Source organism: Coregonus lavaretus, assembly GCF_964263955.1.
Source record: "Coregonus lavaretus genome assembly, contig: HAP1_SCAFFOLD_1025, whole genome shotgun sequence".
NCBI classification, from domain to species: domain Eukaryota; kingdom Metazoa; phylum Chordata; class Actinopteri; order Salmoniformes; family Salmonidae; genus Coregonus; species Coregonus lavaretus.
Genome location: NW_028165596.1, coordinates 14,036 through 39,696, shown reverse-complemented (window position 1 = coordinate 39,696; position 25,661 = coordinate 14,036). Strand labels below are relative to the sequence as shown.

The 25,661-nt window shown below is 46.5% G+C and overlaps 3 long non-coding RNA genes across 3 annotated transcripts; all 3 read right to left on the bottom strand.

Moving 5' to 3' along the window:
- Positions 1–3,588: 3,588 nt before the first annotated feature.
- On the bottom strand, positions 3,589–10,607 carry LOC311115693. Its single transcript, XR_014611307.1, has 3 exons — positions 10,526–10,607; positions 5,942–6,024; positions 3,589–3,621 (listed from the first exon to the last, which is right to left on the bottom strand). It is a non-coding gene; the product is annotated as an uncharacterized lncRNA (long non-coding RNA).
- Positions 10,608–12,801: 2,194 nt separating this feature from the next.
- Positions 12,802–13,323, bottom strand: LOC311115692. Its single transcript, XR_014611306.1, has 3 exons — positions 13,312–13,323; positions 13,092–13,183; positions 12,802–12,886 (listed from the first exon to the last, which is right to left on the bottom strand). It is a non-coding gene; the product is annotated as an uncharacterized lncRNA (long non-coding RNA).
- A 2,216-nt stretch (positions 13,324–15,539) lies between these two features.
- On the bottom strand, positions 15,540–16,470 carry LOC311115694. The gene is made up of 3 exons (XR_014611308.1): positions 16,431–16,470; positions 15,861–15,948; positions 15,540–15,638 (listed from the first exon to the last, which is right to left on the bottom strand). It is a non-coding gene; the product is annotated as an uncharacterized lncRNA (long non-coding RNA).
- Between the last annotated feature and the right edge of the window lie 9,191 nt (positions 16,471–25,661).

Sequence of the window (25,661 nt, the reverse complement as noted above, 5' to 3'; positions counted from 1 at the left end):
GGTGCCTGCATTCACAGTCCAGTCGCAAATGGAGTTGTTGGACTGACTCTGGACTAGTGGAACTAGACAGGTTTCACTTGGACCTTGGCCAAAGAGCTCTGCCATTTTGAGCAGAACTGATCTTAAGACCTTCGACTTGGAAATGTTCAGCAGTGGGTCGTTGTTGGACAGTCTGGTGGATGGTCTGCTAGCCGATCTGTGAACCACTAGGCTTTGTATTTCTGCCGAAATGGCAGTTAGAAAATAGGTCAAGGGGCTGGTCGCTCTCCCCTCATTTCCTCCGTTGGTTTTAACCTTGATGATGCTATCTATGATGATGACTATGACCTGTCCAGCCAGAGGACCCAAGATGGCCTCAAGCTCCCTCTCTAACTCAAGGGGAGACTTGTGGCCGAGCGCAATATGCTCTATGGCATGGGAATACATCTTAGAAGTCGCCATGCTTAGCATCTCTTGGGCAAACTGTTGACTTGCTGAGATACTTCCAGTCAGCAGAACTAGAGTTCCCTGACTGACACTTCGCATTAGCTCAGCCCATCTGGAGTTGAGAAGGTTTATAACCAACTCGACAATACCCATCATAAACTTGCCGTCCGTTGACATTTTGCTAGGTCTGTATTTCTCCTGTCTACTCCGTTTGGGCGGCGGTACGATGTCGCCCTGCGACTGGCCGCTCTGGACCATGTCGAAGACAGAGTCCTCAGAGATGCCAAACACAGATCTCAGTGGTGCTGAGTGTGGTCTGTGTCTCATCTCTCTATCGCCACCCTCAGGTGAGGAGACATATCGCTCATTGTCCTCACTCAGCAAAGAGGTCAAACACCTGCAGAATGCACAATAGAAATTAATAATACATGGTAACAAAATAAAAAAATATGATCCAAGAATTTGGGACACAAACTCAACCTTGTTATTGTTATTCAAAGGAAGCATTGTGAACCATCTCAAACCACACTCAGTCCAAACATTAACATTTAGAGTAAACTTTTTGTGGTTGTGTAGTATCTAAGTAGTATTTCTCACTAAGTGGATCTGGAATGGATATTTGTACCTATAACAGGAAAGACCTGCAAAAAGAGGAGGGGATAGAGCTAGGTATCTGTGAGAGGAGGGGATAGGGCTAGGTACCTGTGAGAGGAGAGGATAGGGCTAGGTACCTGTGAGAGGAGGGGATAGGGCTAGGTACCTGTGAGAGGCATGGATAGGGCTAGGTACCTGTGAGAGGAGGGGATAGGGGTAGGTACCTGTGAGAGGCATGGATAGGGCTAGGTACCTGTGAGAGGAGGGGAGAGGGGTAGGTACCTGTGAGAGGCATGGATAGGGCTAGGTACCTGTGAGAGGAGGGGAGAGGGGTAGGTACCTGTGAGAGGAGGGGATAGGGCTAGGTACCTGTGAGAGGAGGGGAAAGGCGTGGGAGTGCGTGTGCTGCAGGCGGTTCTGGCGCTGGTGCACCTGCTGGGTCCTCCACTACAGCTGAATCTGACGCTGCGGCCAAGAGAGGTCACCTCTCCTGCCTCATTACTTCCTGATCCAGAAGAGCTTGGCGAATCAGAGAGCTCTATCTGCATGGTGAGGTCAAGGGCGGGAACAACCACAGTGGATGTAGACTCCATCACCCATGCTACAATATCCATGCACTTGGCACTAAACTCATGTCTGCTCATCTGCAATGTTAAAAGACCATCCAGAGTTAGTTTGTTAAAGGGGCTGCACTGATATAAAACGTAGAACCATTTACTCAAGCTAGTCAATTAAAGCAGTGGTTCAGGATTAAAGGTCCTGCAGGATTTCCACAAATGAATGTTTGGTCCATTTTACCAACATTAACTACTTTAGAGGTGACTATAACTCACCCCGGCACGCATATTCTCACTCAGCAGATTCCAATGGCTGAAAAGTAAATAAATGCAAGTACACAATGAACTACATGACATTACCTCTATTATCTTAGACTACGTTATGGATGGACATGACCTCTATTATTTTAGATTACGTTATGGATGGACATTACCTCTATTATTTTAGATTACGTTATGGATGGACATTACCTCTATTATTTTAGATTACGTTATGGATGGACATTACCTCTATTATCTTAGATTACGTTATGGATGGACATTACCTCTATTATCTTAGACTACGTTATGGATGGACATTACCTCTATTATTTTAGATTACGTTATGGATGGACATTACCTCTATTATTTTAGATTACGTTATGGATGGACATTACCTCTATTATCTTTGATTACGTTATGGATGGACATTACCTCTATTATCTTAGACTACGTTAAGGATGGACCTCTATGGAACTAGGCCACACCCAGACATCCCTGATTGGTTATTTGGTCCGTTGAGTCCTTTGTATTGGCCCGAGACTATGGGAGACTCTCAATCTCCTCACCTCCTTCTCAAAACCCATTGGATGAGAAGGTCAGAAGGGCGGGACCTCTGGCTTTCTCATCCAATGGGTTTTGAGAAGAGAGGACACGAGGAGTATGCAATTGAGATAGGGAACATATCTAGGGGATGCATGGGGAAGCCAAAGAGCAACTTACTCGTCCTTCATGTCCTGCACAAAGGTGTGTAGGTCTGGGTAGCTTCTCTTTCCCCTGCTGAGGGTGAGACTGGTCTGGGAAGTTTCATCCTTGTGGGTCACGGTAGTGAAGGTCACCACTGCAGCCTGATGGCGACAACAGAAAGCAGAGTTAGGCTGGAATTCAATTTTGCGTCATTAAAACACAAAATATCTCAATGAAATGTCATCCATGTAATAGAAAAATACATCATACCTCCTGTGACTGAGATGGGATGGCAACAGCCTCGTCCAACTCACTCTCTCCTTCAACCTCCTGTGACTGAGATGGGATGGCAACAGCCTCGTCCAAATCACTCTCTCCTTCAACCTCCTGCGACTGAGATGGGATGGCAACAGCCTCGTCCAACTCACTCTCTCCTTCAACCTCCTGCGACTGAGATGGGATGGCAACAGCCTCGTCCAACTCACTCTCTCCTTCAACCTCCTGCGACTGAGATGGGATGGCAACAGCCTCGTCCAACTCACTCTCTCCTTCAACCTCCTGCGACTGAGATGGGATGGCAACAGCCTCGTCCAAATCACTCTCTCCTTCAACCTCCTGCGACCGAGATGGGATGGCAACAGCCTCGTCCAACTCACTCTCTCCTTCAACCTCCTGCGACCGAGATGGGATGGCAACAGCCTCGTCCAACTCACTCTCTCCCTCAACCTCCTGCGACTGAGATGGGATGGCAACAGCCTCGTCCAACTCACTCTCTCCTTCAACCTCCTGCGACTGAGATGGGATGGCAACAGCCTCGTCCAACTCACTCTCTCCTTCAACCTCCTGCGACTGAGATGGGATGGCAACAGCCTCGTCCATCTCACTCTCTCCTTCAACCTCCTGCGACTCAGATGGGATGGCAACAGCCTCGTCCAACTCACTCTCTCCTTCAACCTCCTGCGACTGAGATGGGATGGCAACAGCCTCGTCCAACTCACTCTCTTCTTCACCCTCCTGTGACTGAGTTGGGGTATCTGTGTCTAGAACAGCCTCGTCCAACTTGGTCAGTCTCTCAGCCTCTCTGTGATCTTTATGGGATCTAGATAGAGAAAAGGAATATCTCTTAGGTCACTGCTATAATGTGAGTGTGAGGATGTGTAATTATAGAATTAGAATCACAGAATTAGAATGAATCATTCTAGAATTAGAATAGAATCACTCAAATTCTATGGCTCCAATACTCTTGAGATGACTCGGCCTATCCAGAGCCAAATATTTAGAGAATTCTGCCAACTTTTAAAAGGACTCCATGTTAGCGCCTTGGAGCCTTTCATTTATCCTTTCATTATAAGTAAATTCTAATTATAGATGTTCAGTTACATAGCATTGTTTAAAATGTCAACATTGCCCATGGGGAGCCAGCTGTCATATGGATATCTACTGTGTCATGTAATGTATACATAAACTCAGCAAAAAAAGAAAACGTCCCTTTTTCAGGATCTTTCAAAGATAATTCGTAAAAATCCAAATATCTTCACAGATCTTCATTGTAAAGGGTTTAAACACTGTTTCCCATGCTAGTCCCCTGTAGCTCAGTTGGTAGAGCATGGCGCTTGCAACGCCAGGGTTGTGGGTTTGTTTCCCACGGGGGGCCAGTATGAAAATGTATGCACTCACTAACTGTAAGTCGCTCTGGATAAGAGTGTCTGCTAAATGACTAAAATGTAAAATGTTGTTCAATGAACCATAAACACTTAATGAACATGCACCTGTGCAACGGTCATTAAGACACTAACAGCTTACAGACGGTAGTTATGAAAACTTAGGACCCTAAAGAGGCCTTTCTACTGACTCTGAAAAACACCAAAAGAAAAATGCCCAGGGTCCCTGCTCATCTGCGTGAACGTGCCTTAGGCATGCTGCAAGGAGGCATGAGGACTGCAGATGTGGCCAGGGCAATAAATTGCAATGTCCGTACTGTGAGACGCCTAAGACAGAGCTACAGGGAGACAGGACGGACAGCTGATCATCCTCGCAGTGGCAGACCACGTGTAACAACATCGGCACAGGATCGGAACATCCTGCGGGACAGGTACAGGATGGAAACAACAACTGCCCGAGTTACACCAGGAACGCACAATCCCTCCATCAGTGCTCAGACTGTCCGTAATAGGCTGAGAGAGGCTGGACTGAGGGCTTGTAGGCCTGTTGTAAGGCAAGTCCTCACCAGACATCACCGGCAACACCGTCGCCTATGGGCACAAACACACCGTCGCTCGACCAGACAGGACTGGCAAAAAAGTGCTCTTCACTGACGAGTCGCGGTTTTGTCTCACCAGGGGTGATGGTCGGATTCGTGTTTATCGTCGAAGGAATGAGCGATACACCAAGGCCTGTACTCTGGAGCGGGATCGATTTGGAGGTGGATGGTCCGTCATGGTCTTGGGCGGTGTGTCACAGCATCATCGGACTACGCTTGTTGTCATTGCAGGAAATTTCAACGCTGTGCGTTACAGGGAAGACATCCTCCTCCCTCATGTGGTACCCTTCCTGCAGGCTCATCCTGACATGACCCTCCAGCATGACAATGCCACCAGCCATACTGCTCGTTCTGTGCGTGATTTCCTGCAAGACAGGAATGTCAGTGTTCTGCCATGAAGAGCCTGGATCTGTTGGATCGGAGGGTGAGGGCTAGGATTTAGCCATTCCCCCCAGAAATGTCTGGGAACTTGCAGGTGCCTTGGTGGACGAGGGGGTAACATCTCAGTTTATGTCTCAGTTGTTGAATCTTGTTATGTTCATACAAATATTTACATTACATTTTTACATTTTAGTCATTTAGCAGACGCTCTTATCCAGAGCGACTTACAGTTAGTGAGTGCATACATTCTTTTATTTGTTTATTTTATTTGTATTCTTTTTTTATATATATATATTTTTTTTTTTTCATACTGCCCCCCCGTGGGTATCGAACCCACAACCCTGGCGTTGCAAACGCCATGCTCTACCAACTGAGCTACATCCCTGCCGGCCATTCCCTCCCCTACCCTGGACGACGCTGTGCCAATTGTGCGCCGCCCCATGGGTCTCCCGGTCGCGGCCGGCTACGACAGAGCCTGGATTCGAACCAGGATCTCTAGTGGCACAGCTAGCACTGCGATGCAGTGCCTTAGAACACTGCGCCACTCAGGAGATGCGTTATTTACACGTTAAGTTTGCTGAAAATAAACGCAGTTGACAGTGAGAGGACGTTTCTTTTTTTGCTGAGTTTATATCTCAATGTCCCAACTCTCTAAATACATGGCTCTGGGCCTACCTCTCCATAGGCGGTGACCTTTGACCTACTACTGAATCTGTATCTGTAGGCCTATGTGATCCTGTAACCAGTCACAAATGTGTCATTAGTGTAAATCACTTACCTGACTTCCTTCATAACATCAGCTTCATTGATGGGGTCATCCAGGTCTATGAGGGTGAGGTCATTTCCATTGACCTCTGACCTCTGAAAGACAGCACAAAGTCATGTTTAGATGTCACCTACTGTGTCGCCTTTTGCCGTGTTCAAAACAACTGGGAAATCTCTGACTTCCGACTTCAGTGCGTTCAAGACAACTGGGAAATAGGAAAAAAAAACAAGCTCCGACTGGGAAAAATCGTTTTGAACAGTCATCCAACTCGGAATTCCAAGTCGGAAGCAGCGCGGCTTGGCGGGTCATGTTTTGGAGGACGCCTGACTCAACCTTCACCTCTCCCGAGCCCGCTGGGGAGTTGCAGCGATGAGACAAGATCGTAACAAGATCGTAACTACCAATTGGATATCACGAAAAATTGGGGAGAAAAAGGGGATAAAATTACCACCACAAAATGTAAAAAGGAATTCCAAGTCGGAAACTCTGGCATCTTTCTAGAGCTCCGACTTTCCGACCTGAAGATCACGGACGTCATGATTTGACCTAGTTATTTTTTTCGAGTTCCCAGTTGCCTTGAGAGCACCATTAACCCAACTCTCATTGTCACATCATAATGCATCATATTCAGAGAAATAGAATCACCAGAACATCATATCAGGTGTGCAGTTCAGTTTACCAGTCAAATTGCCAAGGTCAGAGGCTCTATCCTTTCTAGTGATTCTATTTCTATGGTCACATAATAATGCATCATATCTATGCTTGTGTCCGAAATAGCACCCTAGTTCCAATATAGTGCACTTCTTTTGGCTGGAGCCCTATAGAGTCCCACAGTATGAGTCATAATACCCATAAAACCTAGTGGTCTGGCAGCCTCTGGAACTGCCGTTCTGCAGCCAACAAGGCAGAGTTAATCTCAGCCTATGCTACCCTCCAGTCCCTCGACTTCTTGGCGCTGACGGAAACATGGATTACCACAGAAAACACTGCTACTCCTACTGCTCTTTCCTCGTCTAACCATGTGTTCTCGCATACCCCGAGAGCATCTGGTCGGCGCGGCGGTGGCACAGGAATCCTCATCTCTCCAAAGTGGACATTCTCTCTTTTTCCCCTGACCCATCTGTCTATCTCCTCATTTGAATTCCATGCTGTCACATCACTAGCCCATTCAAGCTTAACATCCTTGTCATTTATCGCCCTCCAGGTTCCCTTGGAGAGTTCATCAATGAGCTTGACGCCTTGATAAGTTCCTTTCCTGAGGATGGCTCACCCCTCACAGTTCTGGGTGACTTTAACCTCCCTACGTCTCTGCCTTTGACTCATTTCTCTCTGCCTCCTTCTTTCCACTCCTTTCCTCTTTTGACCTCACCCTCTCACCGTCCCCCCCTACTCACAAGGCAGGCAATACGCTTGACCTCATCTTTACTAGATGCTGTTCTTCTACTAATCTCACTGCAACTCCCCTCCAAGTCTCCGACCACTACTTTGTATCCTTTTCTCTCTCGCTCTCCTCCAACACTACTCACTCTGCCCCTACTCAGATGGTAATGTGCCATCACAACCTTCGCTCTCTCTCTCCCGCTACTCTCTCCTCTTCCATCCTATCATCTCTTCCCTCTGCTAAATCATTCTCCCTCCGATCTCCTGATTCTGCCTCCTCAACCCTCCTCTCCTCCCTTTCTGCATCTTTTGACTCTCTATGTCCCCTATCCTCCCGGCCGGCTCGGTCCTCCCCTCCTGCTCCGTGGCTTGACGACTCATTGCGAGCTCACAGAAGAGGGCTCCGGGCAGCCGAGCGGAAATGGAGGAAAACTAGACTCCCTGCGGACCTGTCATCTTTTCACTCCCTCCTCTCTACATTATCTTCCTCTGTTTCCGCTGCTAAAGCCACTTTCTACCACTCTAAATTTCAAGCCTATGCCTCTAACCCTAGGAAGCTCTTTGCCACCTTCTCCTCCCTGCTGAATCCTCCTCCCCCACCCTCCTCCCTCTCTGTGGATGACTTCGTCAACCATTTTGAAAAGAAGGTTGACGACATCCGATCCTCATTTATTAAGTGAAATGACACCGCTGGTCCTGCTCACACTGCCCTACCCTATGCTTTGACTTTTTTCTCCCCTCTCTCTCCAGATGAAATCTTGCGACTTGTGACGGCCGGCCGCCCAACAACCTGCCTGCTTGACCCTATCCCGTCCTCTCTTCTCCAGACCATTTCCGGAGACCTTCTCCCTTACCTCACCTCACCTCACCTCCCACATCAACTCATCCTTGACCGCTGGCCATGTCCCTTCCGTCTTCAAGAGAGCGAGAGTTGCACCCCTCCTCAAAAAACCTACACTCGATCCCTCCGATGTCAACAACTACAGACAAGTAAGTATCCCTTCTTTCTTTTCTCTCCAAATCTCTTGAGCGTGCCGTCTCTAGCCAACTCTCCTGCTATCACTCTCAGAATGACCTTCTTGATCCAAACCAGTCAGGTTTCAAGACTGGTCATTCAACTGAGACTGCTCTTCTCTGTGTCATGGAGGCTCTCCGCACTGCTAAAGCTAACTCTCTCTCCTCTGCTCTTATCCTTCTAGACCTATCCGCTGCCTTTGATACTGTGAACCATCAGATCCTCCTCTCCACCCTCTCCGAGTTGGGCATCTCCGGCGCTGCTCACTCTTGGATTGCGTCCTACCTGACAGGTCGCTCCTACCAGGTAGCGTGGCGAGAATCTGTCTCCGCACCATGTGCTCTCACCACTGGTGTCCCCCAGGGCTCAGTTCTAGGCCCTCTCCTATTCTCTCTATACACCAAGTCACTTGGCTCTGTCATATCCTCACATGGTCTCTCCTATCATTGCTACGCAGACGACACACAATTAATTTTCTCCTTTCCCCCTTCTGATAACCAGGTGGCGAATCGCATCTCTGCATGTCTGGCAGACATATCAGTGTGGATGTCGGATCACCACCTCAAGCTGAACCTCTGCAAGACGGAGCTGCTCTTCATCCCTGGGAAGGACTGCCCGTTCCATGATCTCGCCATCACGGTTGACAACTCCATTGTGTCCTCCTCCCAGAGTGCAAAGAGCCTTGGCGTGACCCTGGACAACACCCTGTCATTCTCTGCTAACATCAAAACGGTGACCCGATCCTGCAGGTTCATGCTCTACAACATTTGCAGAGTACGACCCTACCTTACACAGAAAGCGGCACAGTTCCTAATCCAGGCACATGTCATCTCCCGTCTGGATTACTGCAACTCGCTGTTGGCTGGGCTCCCTGCCTGTGCCATTAAACCCCTACAACTTATCCAGAACGCCGCAGCCCGTCTGGTGTTCGACCTTCCCAAGTTCTCTCATGTCACCCCGCTCAGTTGAGGCTCGCATCTACTACAAGACCATGGTGCTTGCCTACGGAGCTGTGAGGGGAACGGCACCTCCTTACCTTCAGGCTCTGGCACCCCAATGGTGGAACAAGCTCCCCCACGACGCCAGGACAGCGGAGTCACTGACCACCTTCCGGAGACACTTGAAACCCTACCTCTTTAAGGAATACCTGGAATAGTATGAAGTAATCCTTCTACCCCCCCCCCTCCCCCCCCATAAAAAAAAAAGAAGAAAAATAAGTGGTTGTCCCACTGGCTATCATAAGTTGAATACACCAATTGTTGAATGCACCATTGTAAGTCGCTCTGGATAAGAGCGTCTGCTAAATGATATAAATGTAAAATGTAAATATACTGATAAAAGTCAACTTGTCCGAGAGAGATTTACATGGTTACAAAAACGTCACGCCAGGGTAAGCCTACACGAAATACAGCCCTTATTTTATGTGTTTCTAAAATCGGCTATGGGAAAAATGAATGGTGGAAAAACGATTGGAACCATGTCCCTGTTTGACCGCTAGGTTTTTTGGGTATTATCACACCTCCACTGTGGGACTCTATAGAGGGGTTGGTTGTTAAGCAACAAAACTGGCATGCAACTATGGGGCAAAATAGACAGGGTTTGACTTAGACTGTTGACAACATGTAAACTATATTTAGTCTCTAAATGTTTAATGCAAACATAAATACATTTGAACAATGAACTCGTCTCAAATACATTGTTACAGTTGTTGTTGGTTAGCTAGGTAGCGAATTTGAGTCATTGCATAGACATGATATCAGTCAAAACACCTCAAAACAAGACATGGTATCAATAACACCATACAACAAGCTGAAACATGCCACAGAGCTACGATTCCCCACATGGCAGCTTGTTGTTAGCTGAGGTTCAGAATCATAACAAGATACACGACTTCGGGCCATCGATGCGCGGGCATCGTTTTCGTGACGTCAGCCAACCCTTCTATGGCTCCTGGTCAAAAGTAGTACACTAGCCTACATAGGGAATAGGGTGCCATTTTGGACGAAATTATGAAGGTGCTGTCATAACCTTTGACCCCCATTTGACCCTACTGTACCTTTAGCCAACTCTCATGACTCCCCGGCCATAGACTTTCTAGTTTGATATTACAGCATGAATAGCACATTATTTCATTTGTTAAACAATATTTAATCCACAGTAATTAATATAATTGAAGATTTAAAAATAAATAACATGCCTACCTTGAACTCTTTATTCTCCATCTCCTTGCAAAATCAGCACATTTCCTTGCCAAAATGAACGCGCATCCAGAGCGAAAACAAACGCAATCCTCCAGCACTAGGGAGGTTTAGACTGAACTGCTCCAGCGGTTTTTCATCAGTTTCAACGTTTATCAGTGATGACGTAACAATGACCTGTACAGATTTGACGCACTTTCGATCTCGTGCTGATGCAACACTCTGTGTTGTTGAAAGCTCATGTATGGAAATCCTGCGAGTTGTAAACAAATTTAGGCTATTGTTGCCCTTAAAACTGTAATGTTGAGGACGCCATGAAAAATAAAATACATAACCCACACCGTTAGGCCAAGGTACATGCAATATTCATCACTTTGCCAATAGACTTCTTGTTCCTTGTTGTATGTAGCCTTTCTTTTGGGATTAGCACCACTGTCACCTAGAAATTGATACTGCGGTTGTCACATAAAACAGATAACCCATAGTTCATTATTAAATAACATAACTCATTTCTTTATTTTATTACTCATAAAATATACAGCAATCTTCAGATACTGAAAGAATTCATGGGAGTTTCGATTCAGTCACTATTTCATATGTACATGCTAGTTTCATCCTTTTAAAGAAAAAAAGGACACGAAAAAACCTGTGAACCTCCTGATCCTGATTTGACGAACATAGCATATGTATTGTACATATTTCCAGTTAAAATTATTTTAAAAAAGAGACACAAACGGGGGTTTGAACAAGCAATCACATAAAAGGTTTGAGTGGTTTCATTTTTTTGAAGAAGTTAAGCAAGCAAAACCTGTCAAAATACATTGATTATAAGACCAAGACAAATAATATATATATATTTTTTTCAACAGAAGAAAATCTAAATGCTGCTGTCCTACCATTGGTTTACAGTGTTTCTCCTCTCCAAGGGAGGCATGTTTTCCCCCTCGTATGCCTCGGAATAGTATCAGTGCTTTTCACAAACGTTGTATTACTTAGTGTGCATCATTGTTTTCGCTCATACAGCTGCCCCTACTCTCCTAACCTCCCCTCAGTAACTAAAGAAGGCACAAAATGATGACATAAATATCACAAGAAAGAATACATGAATTAATAATTTACTTTCTAAAATATTTTCTAGAGGGCAAAGGACAGGTAGGTTTAATAACGCAAATAAAAAGTCCTGTCGCTCACATACAAATGCAAAATCTAAATGGCACCCTATTCTTTATAGAGTACACTACTTTTGACCAGAACCCTATGGCCCTGGTCAAAAGTAGTGTACTATAAAGGGAATAGGGTGCCATTGGGGATGGAAATTCTTTGAAATTACTCATGAGAGCAAATACTACGATTCTTTGGTTCCCACAGAGGGTCAGGAGCTTAAGACATGAATGATATTATTAAAATGTTTGTTCATAAAAAATAAATGATTTCCCCTCCTCCCACATGGATTACAGACAAGAGGCTAGGTGCGTTCTGACTGTCTTAGTGTGCGGATAAACATGACCATCACTCTCATAAAACTTAAATGAAACATCACTCCTTATGTTTTTTCTCAGGCCAAAACGCTCAATCCCATTTCTACTGTCAAAACAGGTTTTGAAAAGGCTTCTTCCGCATCTTTTGGTCCATGTCTGTTTTTCACTCAGTGAAGTGCTACTATCCCCTTGGACTACAGGTTATTGCCGTCATAAGGTGTCCGTCTGTCTGTTGGCTGGACAGTTTCTACCGTTTAGGACCTTTGTGGGTAAAGGTAAAGGTGGGGTATAGCAGCAGCAGTTCCTCTGAAGTCCAGTATCTGCTGGAAGGACACCTGGTGGTACGAGAGGATGAGTGTGGCCAGCCAGCCTGTTGTGCCTCCCCCTCTCCCTCCCTCCCTCCATTTCTCTCTCTCCATCTGCAGGACTCTTAAGGCTCCTGTGCGGACTGTCTCGGCTCGTGCCCTCCCAAAGCTGGCTGTGGTGATTTAAGACACGGTGTGTATGTGTGGATTTGTTTGTGGCCTCTGCCCCACTTCACTGTCCATCCGCCTGCCCTTGGCTCCCCTCCTGGGCAGCGACCACCACCCCCCTCAGTATGTCTCTGAGTCTGAGTCGTTGAGTTCCTCATCCTTGTAGAAGCCTCCATCGTGGTCGCGGTGGCCGATGTTGTTGAAGCTGCAGTAGGAGCTGTGCTCGCTGCGCAGCACGGGCAGGCTGTCGAAGGTCACACTCTTGGAGGGGCTGGTGGTGTAGTGGTTAATGGCACTGAAGGACAGGCTGGGCGCCGGGTTGCAGGGGGACACGGGCATCATGGTGGCCAGGATCAGCGCCAGGCAGTCCGCCACGTCTTTGTTGGGGGCGCAGGCCAAGGCAGGCGTGTAACCTGAGGGGTTCAAACAGAACAGCAGAGGGTCACTTCAGGAGCATCACCGTTTACTATAACACTTTTGGTGAAAAACATGAAATAACAGCAGGCTAGGAGATACAAAGTTAAGACAATAACCAAGCAGTGGACTAGAGAGAAACATTTGTGGACACATTGAGAAGAGAAGTACAGAAGAAAACGGTGTTAGCGTTATGGATCTTACCATTGTCATCGACTGCTAGCACGCTAGCACCCTTCACTAGTAGCTCCTGAACCACCACCGTCAGACCATTTCTGGCTGCAACGTGTAACGGCCTGAGGAGAAAGTACCGTCAGATTAGCCAGCAGCAAATGAGGATACCTCCCAAATGCCAGACTATTCCCTATATAGTGCACTTCTTCTAATTCTTCTGGCCCAATTAATACAGCTGAACCATACGTACGTCTGTAAGGCTGCGTTAGTCGAGTTGATGAGGTTCCTGTCTGTAATCTTCTCCAATATCAACAAAGCACTGGTTTCATGCCCCTTTAAAAACCAGAGTCAAACATGTCAGACCAAAATGTCAACCAGAGAGAGCCAACTGTTCAGATGAACGTCATCTTCATGTGGGGATGCTCACCTTACTGCAGGCCAGATGAAGAGCAGTGTTCTTGACTGCATCCTGCAGGGTGAGCTCTGCTTTGGCACTGCTCACCAACAGCTCTGACACAGACAGAGAAACATAAAGAAACTCAATTAGGAAATGAAGCGACTTATTAAAATGTAAAACAGACATGTTGAACTTAAGCCGGCTGGGCGAGGCAAAGCGGAGGAGAGGGGGCTGCGTACCGACAGCGTTGGTTTGTCCGTTCTCAGCAGCCATCATGAGGGAGGTCTTCCCGGAGGCATCGGGGGAGTTGACCTGGGCGTTGTGGCCTAGCAGCAGCTGAAGACACTCCACGTGGTCCGTGAAAGCCGCCGCATGCAGGGGGGTCCTGGAGAGAGAGGAAACTTATTTCACCGATATCATGTAGGACTGTTATAAACAAGTTTGTTCAATTAACCCTGTTTATACCATAGAAATATAAAATCACTAATAGATGTATTAAAAGTAATCTACAATCCCTCATCCAACCCCAGAGGTCATTTTATTCCCAAGACAACATTATTCTCCAGAAGAAAAGGACTTTGTCATGTGCTGTAGTTACCGGTTCTTGGTGTCAGTGGCGTTGACAATGGCCGGCCCCAGAGTGTCAATCAGCATCTCTGCAGCCCCCTCGTTGTCATTGATCACAGCACAGTGGAGGGGGCTGAACGAGTTGCCCTCGGTGACATATGCTATGACAAAGTCCTGTTTCAGTGTAAGGTCCTCCACTGAGAGTCATAACCCCTAATTCTGTTGTAGTCTTGTTCATTCCCCCACATGGCTCCGTCCACACCAATCGAATGCTTTTCAAGCCACAAGAGGGAGTGAATGAGTGTACACTTCATGGAGGAGAGAACAGAGCTACAGTCCAGTTAGTCAGTACGTACCGTTGTATGTAGGGGTGTAACGATCCATCTACTACATCGATGTATCGATTTATATTCCTATGATCCAACTACATCGATCTGTGCTCGGTGAGTTGGCCTTTTGGACAACATATATCACTCTAACATCGTTTTAAAATGTAATAAATCGATTGTATCGATACTAGGAAATAACCCATTGGATTTAAGCACGTCAGACTTTATATGGATGTTTTTTCTTAGCACTTTTAATGATAAAGGCTTTAAACATTACTCGATTCAGTCTGCCTATCCGTGACGTCATCGCCCCACGCCAGCAGCAGCGCAAAGGCGCAAAGACAACAAAACATAGCATGGCGGACGACAGAGGAGAAGCCGACGAGCGAGAAATTATCAAGCCACCATTGCGGTCCTTACAAGAAACAGGAATCTAGGAAACTTCACCTGCACTGTCCAGTATCCAGGTATTTATTTCAGTCACACTGGTTGAATTTTTGGCTAAAAGGTTACTGAATCGATTTCAAGTCACTGAATCGTTTCGGATCGTATCGTTCTAAATGAACCAATATCGTCCTTGAATCGTATCGACAACCACGAATCGTGATACAAATCGAATCGTTACACCCCTAGTTGTATGGCCTGCCTAATTCAGGGACATGTTTACGGTGCTGAAGAGAGAAAATCAGAAAATATCTAGTGTTCCGTTAGTCCAGTACGTACCGTTGTAGCAGGCCCAGTGTAGTGGCGTGTAGCCCTGGTTGTCTGTGATGACGGGGAGGGTCTCCACTGACTGGGCGGCGTGTAGGAGTCCCCCCAGCACCCCGATGTGTCCGGATGCCGCCGCCAGGTGGACAGGGGTCCGCCCCTTACAGTCCCGAACCAGGAAGCTGGCGCTGTGCTGCAGCAGGGCCTCCACACACTCCTCATGACCCGTCAACGCCTGGGAGGAAGGGCAGGGAGACAAGAATGGATTTGAATAACTAATAATCAATGATATAATAATGAATCATCAATTATTACAAATGATGTCTGGAGGCAGGTCCCCCTACAGGGATGAATACACCACTACCCATGGACAACTACTTTTCTGAAGATAATATGTATATTTGAGCCTCCCCGTCTCTTTCTGTGTGTGAGCGTATACAGCCAGCTCTCCTCCTCACCCCTCTGTGTAGCGCTGTTCTGCCCCACTTGTCTTTGGCTTCTACGCTGGCTCCCTTGTTGAGCAGTGAGTACACACAGTCTGTGTGTCCGCTCAGCACTGACAGCATCAGAGGGGTTCTGATACACAAGACAACAAGGTCATATTACAAACTGGTAATAACCAGGCTGAGTCCCAAATGGCAACCTATTCCCTATATGGTACACTACTTTTGACCCGAGCCCATAGGGTTCTGGTTTAAAGTAGTGCACCAAGTAGGGCATAGGGTGCCATTTGGGACGTAGAACTAGTGTCAAAATCTCTTTATTTCAGGAATTGTATCCAAAACCCAATTGACTTACTGTCCATTCCCGTCTTGAACGTCCACTGGACTCTGGAGGTCAGCATTTCCAATCAGCAAACGCAAACACTCCGAATGACCGTTGGTAGCTAGAGGAGGATAAACAGAGAGGATATAAGAATGTGAGATGATTGACCGTTGGTAGCTAGAGGAGGCTAAACAGAGAGGATATGAGCTGATTGCTGGACGACTATTACCTTCACATGAACAGACAGATTTCTAGAACAGTGGTATTGGTAGATGACATCCTCATGATGTTAACACAGCAGATAATAAAACATTTTGGGGCTGAGGCCCTCGAAGCCTGTCACCTGCTAGCTGTGTACCTGGCTCTGGATAGAAGTCCCCCTGTGCACTGATCTAGGATCAGCTTACCCTCCCCAGATCCTCAGCAATAATGACAAAAAATGACCTTAGATCAGTGTGTAGTGGGCATTTTCACACTATGCTATATAATATCCCTAGAGTGGACATTGGCGTCCTAGCAACATGACCAAACAAATGTCCATCTTGGTAAGGAAAACTTTTGAATTACAGAATCTCTAGGTCTTACGTGATATCCTATGCGTACCTGCAGCGTGGATGGGGGTCCTCTTCAGGGTGAAGTCTTTAACCAGGATGGAGGCTCCCTGGTTGATGAGGACGTCAACACACTCCACATGGCCTTTAAAGGCAGCCAGGTCCAGAGGGGTGCGCCCCTGGCTGTTCCTCACGTCTAGATCCAGCAGAGACTGAACCAGGACCTCCATAGCATGGTGGTGGCCGTGGTACGCCTGAATGGAAACAAACACACAGTCTGAAGCAAAGTCCAGTGGTATGCCTGAACAGATATACACTCCTAATATAATCAATGTCCTATAGTAGACCAGTGGTATGCCTGAACAGATATACACTCCTAATATAATCAATGTCCTATAGTAGACCAGTGGTATGCCAGAACAGATATACACTCCTAATATAATCAATGTCCTATAGTAGACCAGTGGTATGCCTGAACAGATATACACTCCTAATATAATCAATGTCCTATAGTAGACCAGTGGTATGCCAGAACAGATATACACTCTTAATATAATCAATGTCCTATAGTAGACCAGTGGTACGCCTGAACAGAAATACACTCCTAATATAATCAATGTCCTATAGTAGACCAGTGGTGCGCCTGAACAGATATACACTCTTAATATAATCAATGTCCTATAGTAGACCAGTGGTATGCCTGAACAGAAACAGTCCTAGACCCCTAAAGTAGACCAGTGTCTCTCAAATCGGGTGCCCATTTTTTCTCCCGCCCAGCATCAACATCGAAGGTCCCTGCCAAGCGTGAGATTTAGAAACACTCTACTTCTCCTCTGTTGGAGGTTGATTAACTCAAATGGCAAAATAAGGAAATCATCCTCATCATCACCGTGTCAAAATATGCATGTATTTTACACTAATCAGGAACAGATAGGAACATGGTGTGTGAGTGTCTGGACAATCAACTTTTCGTGGAAAAACAACACCATGCCTGCATCCCAGATAGCACCCTATTTCCCATGTAGTGCAGTACTTTTGATCTGGGCCCATAAGGCTCTGGTCAAAAGTAGTGCACTAAATAGGGAATAGGGTGCCATTTGTCATGTGGCGAGACCCCTACAGGAGCAGGTAGGCTTTACTCACAGCTAAGTGTAGGGGGCTGATGGGAGCTCTGACATCAGAGTCGTTCAGGATGTCTGTCCCTGAGGTTTCCATTAGCTGGGGAAAGACAAGGACGGGCCAGTTTAGACTTGTAACATATTTACTTTGAAGGTTAGTCTAGTAGCATGTTTCATGTTGTAAATCTCAGTGACCAGCCCCTGCAGACATACTGGGGTGTTGCATTCGTATCTTAAACAAGCTAGTGTGAGGAAAAGTAACCAACTGGTACTTACCACATCTAAAGGTGTTTCACTTGCAATCTGGAAAAAGAACATCAAGAGTGACGATGCGGCCACGACAAACATGCAACCACACCTTAAAACCTACTGAATATCAACGTCTGTCCCAAATGGCACCCTATTCCCTATATAGTGCATTACTTTTGACCAGAGCCCTATGGGCCCTACATTCATTTGGGACGCAGACAAAATGGTCTGTGAATGCAGGGCGTCTAGTCCCCTGTGGTTCTGACTCACCAGCTCCAGACAGAGGCGGTGTCCGTACGCAGACGCGTAATGGACTGCGTTGTAGCCCTGATTGTCCCTGATCCCTGGGTTAGCGTCGTTTCGCAGCAAATATTCCAGACACCTAGAGGTCAGAGGTCAAGAGTTCACTAATCATTATACCAACATCAAGACAGACAGATAAGCAAGCAGAGACACTTTCCCAAAGGAGACGTGGCCAAGCTTTCACACTGCAGATTTAACACTAGTATGTATTCAAACACGACCAACAACATACTCTAGACTACAGTGAAATGTGAAAGGTCATGGCACCACAACATACTCTCCAGACTACAGTGAAATGTGAAAGGTCATGGCACCACAACATACTCTCCAGACTACAATGAAATGTGAAAGGTCATGGCACCACAACATACTCTCCAGACTACAGTGAAATGTGAAAGGTCATGGCACCACAACATACTCTCCAGACTACAGTGAAATGTGAAAGGTCATGGTACCACAACATACTCTCCAGACTACAGTGAAATGTGAAAGGTCATGGCACCACAACATACTCTCCAGACTACAGTGAAATGTGAAAGGTCATGGCACCACAACATACTCTCCAGACTACAGTGAAATGTGAAAGGTCATGGCACCACAACATACTCTCCAGACTACAGTGAAATGTGAAAGGTCATGGCACCACAACATACTCTCCAGACTACAGTGAAATGTGAAAGGTCATGGCACCACAACATACTCTCCAGACTACAGTGAAATGTGAAAGGTCATGGCACCACAACATACTCTCCAGACTACAATGAAATGTGAAAGGTCATGGCACCACAACATACTCTCCAGACTACAGTGAAATGTGAAAGGTCATGGCACCACAACATACTCTCCAGACTACAGTGAAATGTGAAAGGTCATGGCACCACAACATACTCTCCAGACTACAGTGAAATGTGAAAGGTCATGGCACCACAACACACACAACAGTAAGAGAGGTGTGAGACGTACTTTCCGTCTGTGTCGGAGGCAGCAGCGTAGTGGAGCGGGGTGCAACCCCTTTTATCCAGATCGTTCACACTGGCCCCAGACCCCACCAAGGCAAACAGACACTGGTAGTTACAATTGGCTGCCGCATAATGCAGAGGACTCCTAGAAGAACGCACAGAAACCATTCAACATCAACAACAGAAACAGCTTATTGGAGCTGTATAACATTTACATTTTACATTTACGTCATTTAGCAGACACTCTTATCCAGTGCGACTTACAGGAGCAATTAGGGTTAAGTGCCTTGCTGCAGTGCACATAGACACATTTTTCACCTAGTCAGCTAGGGGATTTGAACCAGCAACCTTTCGGTTACTGACCCAACGCTCTTAACCGCTAGGCTACCTGCCGCCCAATATTTCCCATAATAATTCCTATATGCCCCTATACTATATTCCCCATTATCATAAAGATCACATATGAAAGTTATTTTATGCCACAGACAGACCTTCCGAAGCTGTCCTTTCTGTTGAAGTCTGCCCCTGTGTTGAGCAGCAGATTCAGACAGTCCAGGTTCCTGGTAACAAGATATCAAGTTCAGAAAGGCTCTCGTACATCTGAGCTATCAGGTGGATGGTAACAAGATATCAAGTTCAGAAAGGCCCTCGTACATCTGAGCTATCAGGTGAATGGTAACAAGATATCAAGTTCAGAAAGGCTCTCGTACATCTGAGCTATCAGGTGGATGGTAACAAGATATCAAGTTCAGAAAGGCTCTCGTACATCTGAGCTATCAGGTGGATGGTAACAAGATATCAAGTTCAGAAAGGCTCTCGTACATCTGAGCTATCAGGTGGATGGTAACAAGATATCAAGTTCAGAAAGGCTCTCGTTCATCTGAGCTATCAGGTGGATGGTAACAAGATATCAAGTTCAGAAAGGCTCTCGTACATCTGAGCTATCAGGTGGATGGTAACAAGATATCAAGTTCAGAAAGGCTCTCGTACATCTGAGCTATCAGGTGGATGGTAACAAGATATCAAGTTCAGAAAGGCTCTCGTTCATCTGAGCTATCAGGTGGATGGTAACAAGATATCAAGTTCAGAAAGGCCCTTTCACATCTGAGCTATCAGGTGGATGGTAACAATGAGAACCTTAAAGAAAAGAGAAACCCGTACACTGCTCTTGCTAGTATCACTGTTTTTATAATGCTAATAAAAGCTATAATAAAAAGTGATACTAGCAAGAGCAGTTTGCAGGTTTCTCTTCTCTTTCAAGAAGATATAAAGACAATTTAGACCAGAGCGCAAGTCAATACCACCATGGCATGGAACCACATTATACAGAAATGATACCGCACTAATGATCTAAACGATTTTTTTATACTGCTAAACAATGTGAAATGTAAGAGTGTGAATATGTGTTTGTTCTTTCTGGTGGCTTTCCAGTTCATGAACTAAATATTCCTTGGTGTAAAGCCTGGACCAGTCCACTCACCCAACAGCTGCTGCAGCATGTAAACAGGTCCTTCCAAAGTCGTCAGGGGTGTCTATATCAAAGCCTGATGAGAGGAGCTTCCGACAGCAGTCAGAGAACCCACTGAGAGCAGCCAGGTGGAGGGGGAACATCCCATGGACGCCTCGCCTGCAACACATTTTTACATTTTAGACTTTAAGCAGACACTCTTATCCAGAGTGACTTACAGTTGATTCAGCTAAGATTGGAAACAGCACCACATCACAGTCCTCATTAAACCCCACAGCAGATCAACACATCAGCATGCTGCAATGCCCTGTCTATCAACCCCCCACACACCACAATGTGTTGAGCATAGTCTCCAAGCGGCAATTCGGTCAATGACAGAATTGCAGATGCATGTTGCATTATTGCTGGAAACTGTGTGTGTGTGTGTTCTCACTTGGCTGTGTCAGCTCCGTTCGTGATGAGTGTATTGATGAGTAACTCGTGGCCGTAGCGAGCAGAGATGTGCAGGGGTGTGTTTCCATTCTTTTCTTCACAGTCGATCTCAGCACCTACAGAACACACACACACACAGACACACACACACAGACACACACACACAGACACACACACACACACACACACACAGACACACACACACGTCAACCACTTGACCCTAGAGGCCTCATGAAGCTTCATGTTCAACCACATTGCAAGTAACATTGCTCTGTGCCAGTGAATCATGGTTTGAAGACTAAAGACAATGCTGAAGAGCCTACTGGTTCATATATATTCAGTTGAGAGCATTCACAGCGACTCACCATTCTGGATGATGGCTTGAGATCTGGAGAAGCGTCCGTGGATGGCCGTCATGTGGAGGGGGGTCTTTCCATCTTTACTCTGCAGATAGAAAGACAAAGATGGTTCACACGGCAGTCTGTGCTGCTGACCACAGGCAAAATCAAACACGTATTGGAGGAGCGCTTGATTGCATTTAGTTTGCATTGTTAGGCCTATTCCATTGGTATTTGAATGTAGACCAGGGCCAAATACTAAGCCATGTGCTGCGTCAGTGTGTGCGTCGCAAATGGCACCCTATTCTCTTCATAGTGAACTACTTTTTGAACCAAAGTAGTGTACTTATAAAGGGAACAGGGTGCCATTTGGGACACAGACAGTGTCACCACGGCTCCTTGCTCTATGGGCCCCTGGTCAAAAGTAGTGCACTACATAGGGAATAGGGTGTTATTTAGTTCAGACACAGTGTTGGTCATCCGGTCTCCTCACCTTGATGTTGACGAGGGCCCCGTTGCCCACCAGCAGCTCCAGGCAGAGCGCCCCATGGCACGAGGCGGCCGTGAAGTGGAGTGGGGCGAAACCCTTCTCGTTCACCTGGTTCACGTTGGCGCCACACTCGATCAGCTCATTCACCACCACGTCCTGCCCGTTGTAGCATGCCACGTGGAGGGGGGTGTTACCGTACCCATTGGGCTCATTTATCTGGAGGGAGCAAGGGAGGGAAAAGAGTGGAGAGAGAGAGGGGGGGGGGGGGGGGGGGGGGGGGAACAAAACAATACATTCCTGATCAGGTCACTTGGTTCTGAAAACCCCCTGGCCCAAAACACTGGCTCCAACCTCCATCTCTTCATTACTTGGTTATGAAAACCCCCTGGTCCAACCTCCATCTCTTCATTACTTGGTTCTGAAAACCCCCTGGTCCAACCTCTCTCTCTTCATTACTTGGTTCTGAAAACCCCCTGGTCCAACCTCTCTCTCTTCATTACTTGGTTCTGAAAACCCCCTGGTCCAACCTCTCTCTCTTCATTACTTGGTTCTGAAAACCCCCTGGTCCAACCTCTCTCTCTTCATTACTTGGTTATGAAAACCCCCTGGTCCAACCTCTCTCTCTTCATTACTTGGTTCTGAAAACCCCCTGGTCCAACCTCTCTCTCTTCATTACTTGGTTATGAAAACCCCCTGGTCCAACCTCTCTCTCTTCATTACTTGGTTATGAAAACCCCCTGGTCCAACCTCTCTCTCTTCATTACTTGGTTCTGAAAACCCCCTGGTCCAACCTCTCTCTCTTCATTACTTGGTTCTGAAAACCCCCTGGTCCAACCTCTCTCTCTTCATTACTTGGTTATGAAAACCCCCTGGTCCAACCTCTCTCTCTTCATTACTTGGTTCTGAAAACCCCCTGGTCCAACCTCTCTCTCTTCATTACTTGGTTCTGAAAACCCCCTGGTCCAACCTCTCTCTCTTCATTACTTGGTTCTGAAAACCCCCTGGTCCAACCTCTCTCTCTTCATTACTTGGTTCTGAAAACCCCCTGGTCCAACCTCTCTCTCTTCATTACCTGGTTATGAAAACCCCCTGGTCCAACCTCTCTCTCTTCATTACTTGGTTCTGAAAACCCCCTGGTCCAACCTCTCTCTCTTCATTACTTGGTTCTGAAAACCCCCTGGTCCAACCTCTCTCTCTTCATTACTTGGTTATGAAAACCCCCTGGTCCAACCTCTCTCTCTTCATTACTTGGTTATGAAAACCCCCTGGTACAACCTCTCTCTCTTCATTACTTGGTTCTGAAAACCCCCTGGTCCAACCTCTCTCTCTTCATTACTTGGTTATGAAAACCCCCTGGTCCAACCTCTCTCTCTTCATTACTTGGTTATGAAAACCCCCTGGTCCAACCTCTCTCTCTTCATTACTTGGTTATGAAAACCCCCTGGTCCAACCTCTCTCTCTTCATTACTTGGTTATGAAAACCCCCTGGTCCAACCTCTCTCTCTTCATTACTTGGTTATGAAAACCCCCTGGTCCAACCTCTCTCTCTTCATTACTTGGTTATGAAAACCCCCTGGTCCAACCTCTCTCTCTTCATTACTTGGTTATGAAAACCCCCTGGTCCAACCTCTCTCTCTTCATTACTTGGTTATGAAAACCCCCTGGTCCAACCTCTCTCTCTTCATTACTTGGTTATGAAAACCCCCTGGTACAACCTCTCTCTCTTCATTACTTGGTTATGAAAACCCCCTGGTCCAACCTCTCTCTCTTCATTACTTGGTTATGAAAACCCCCTGGTCCAACCTCCATCTCTTCATTAGTTGGTTCTGAAAACCCCCTGGTCCAACCTCTCTCTCTTCATTACTTGGTTATGAAAACCCCCTGGTCCAACCTCTCTCTCTTCATTACTTGGTTATGAAAACCCCCTGGTACAACCTCTCTCTCTTCATTACTTGGTTATGAAAACCCCCTGGTCCAATCTCTCTCTCTTCATTACTTGGTTATGAAAACCCCCTGGTCCAACCTCTCTCTCTTCATTACTTGGTTATGAAAACCCCCTGGTCCAACCTCTCTCTCTTCATTACTTGGTTATGAAAACCCCCTGGTCCAACCTCTCTCTCTTCATTACTTGGTTATGAAAACCCCCTGGTCCAACCTCTCTCTCTTCATTACTTGGTTATGAAAACCCCCTGGTCCAACCTCTCTCTCTTCATTACTTGGTTATGAAAACCCCCTGGTCCAACCTCTCTCTCTTCATTACCTGGTTATGAAAACCCCCTGGTCCAACCTCTCTCTCTTCATTACTTGGTTCTGAAAACCCCCTGGTCCAACCTCTCTCTCTTCATTACTTGGTTATGAAAACCCCCTGGTCCAACCTCTCTCTCTTCATTACCTGGTTATGAAACCCCCCTGGTCCAACCTCTCTCTCTTCATTACTTGGTTCTGAAAACCCCCTGGTCCAACCTCTCTCTCTTCATTACTTGGTTCTGAAAACCCCCTGGTCCAACCTCTCTCTCTTCATTACTTGGTTCTGAAAACCCCCTGGTCCAACCTCTCTCTCTTCATTACTTGGTTATGAAAACCCCCTGGTACAACCTCTCTCTCTTCATTACTTGGTTCTGAAAACCCCCTGGTCCAACCTCCATCTCTTCATTACTTGGTTCTGAAAACCCCCTGGTCCAACCTCTCTCTCTTCATTACTTGGTTCTGAAAACCCCCTGGTCCAACCTCTCTCTCTTCATTACTTGGTTATGAAAACCCCCTGGTCCAACCTCTCTCTCTTCATTACTTGGTTTTGAAAACCCCCTGGTACAACCTCTCTCTCTTCATTACTTGGTTATGAAAACCCCCTGGTCCAACCTCTCTCTCTTCATTACTTGGTTATGAAAACCCCCTGGTCCAACCTCTCTCTCTTCATTACTTGGTTCTGAAAACCCCCTGGTCCAACCTCTCTCTCTTCATTACTTGGTTATGAAAACCCCCTGGTCCAACCTCTCTCTCTTCATTACTTGGTTATGAAAACCCCCTGGTCCAACCTCTCTCTCTTCATTACTTGGTTATGAAAACCCCCTGGTCCAACCTCTCTCTCTTCATTACCTGGTTATGAAAACCCCCTGGTCCAACCTCTCTCTCTTCATTACTTGGTTCTGAAAACCCCCTGGTCCAACCTCTCTCTCTTCATTACTTGGTTATGAAAACCCCCTGGTCCAACCTCTCTCTCTTCATTACCTGGTTATGAAAACCCCCTGGTCCAACCTCTCTCTCTTCATTACTTGGTTCTGAAAACCCCCTGGTCCAACCTCTCTCTCTTCATTACTTGGTTCTGAAAACCCCCTGGTCCAACCTCTCTCTCTTCATTACTTGGTTCTGAAAACCCCCTGGTCCAACCTCTCTCTCTTCATTACTTGGTTCTGAAAACCCCCTGGTCCAACCTCTCTCTCTTCATTACTTGGTTCTGAAAACCCCCTGGTCCAACCTCTCTCTCTTCATTACTTGGTTCTGAAAACCCCCTGGTCCAACCTCTCTCTCTTCATTACTTGGTTATGAAAACCCCCTGGTACAACCTCTCTCTCTTCATTACTTGGTTCTGAAAACCCCCTGGTCCAACCTCTCTCTCTTCATTACTTGGTTATGAAAACCCCCTGGTCCAACCTCTCTCTCTTCATTACTTGGTTCTGAAAACCCCCTGGTCCAACCTCTCTCTCTTCATTACCTGGTTCTGAAAACCCCCTGGTCCAACCTCTCTCTCTTCATTACCTGGTTCTGAAAACCCCCTGGTCCAACCTCTCTCTCTTCATTACTTGGTTCTGAAAACCCCCTGGTCCAAAACACTGGCTCCAACCTCCATCTCTTCATTACTTGAAAGGAAATCATTCGCCAACCCACTAGAGCTCTGTATTTTCATTGAGTTGTAATTGAACAGTGAC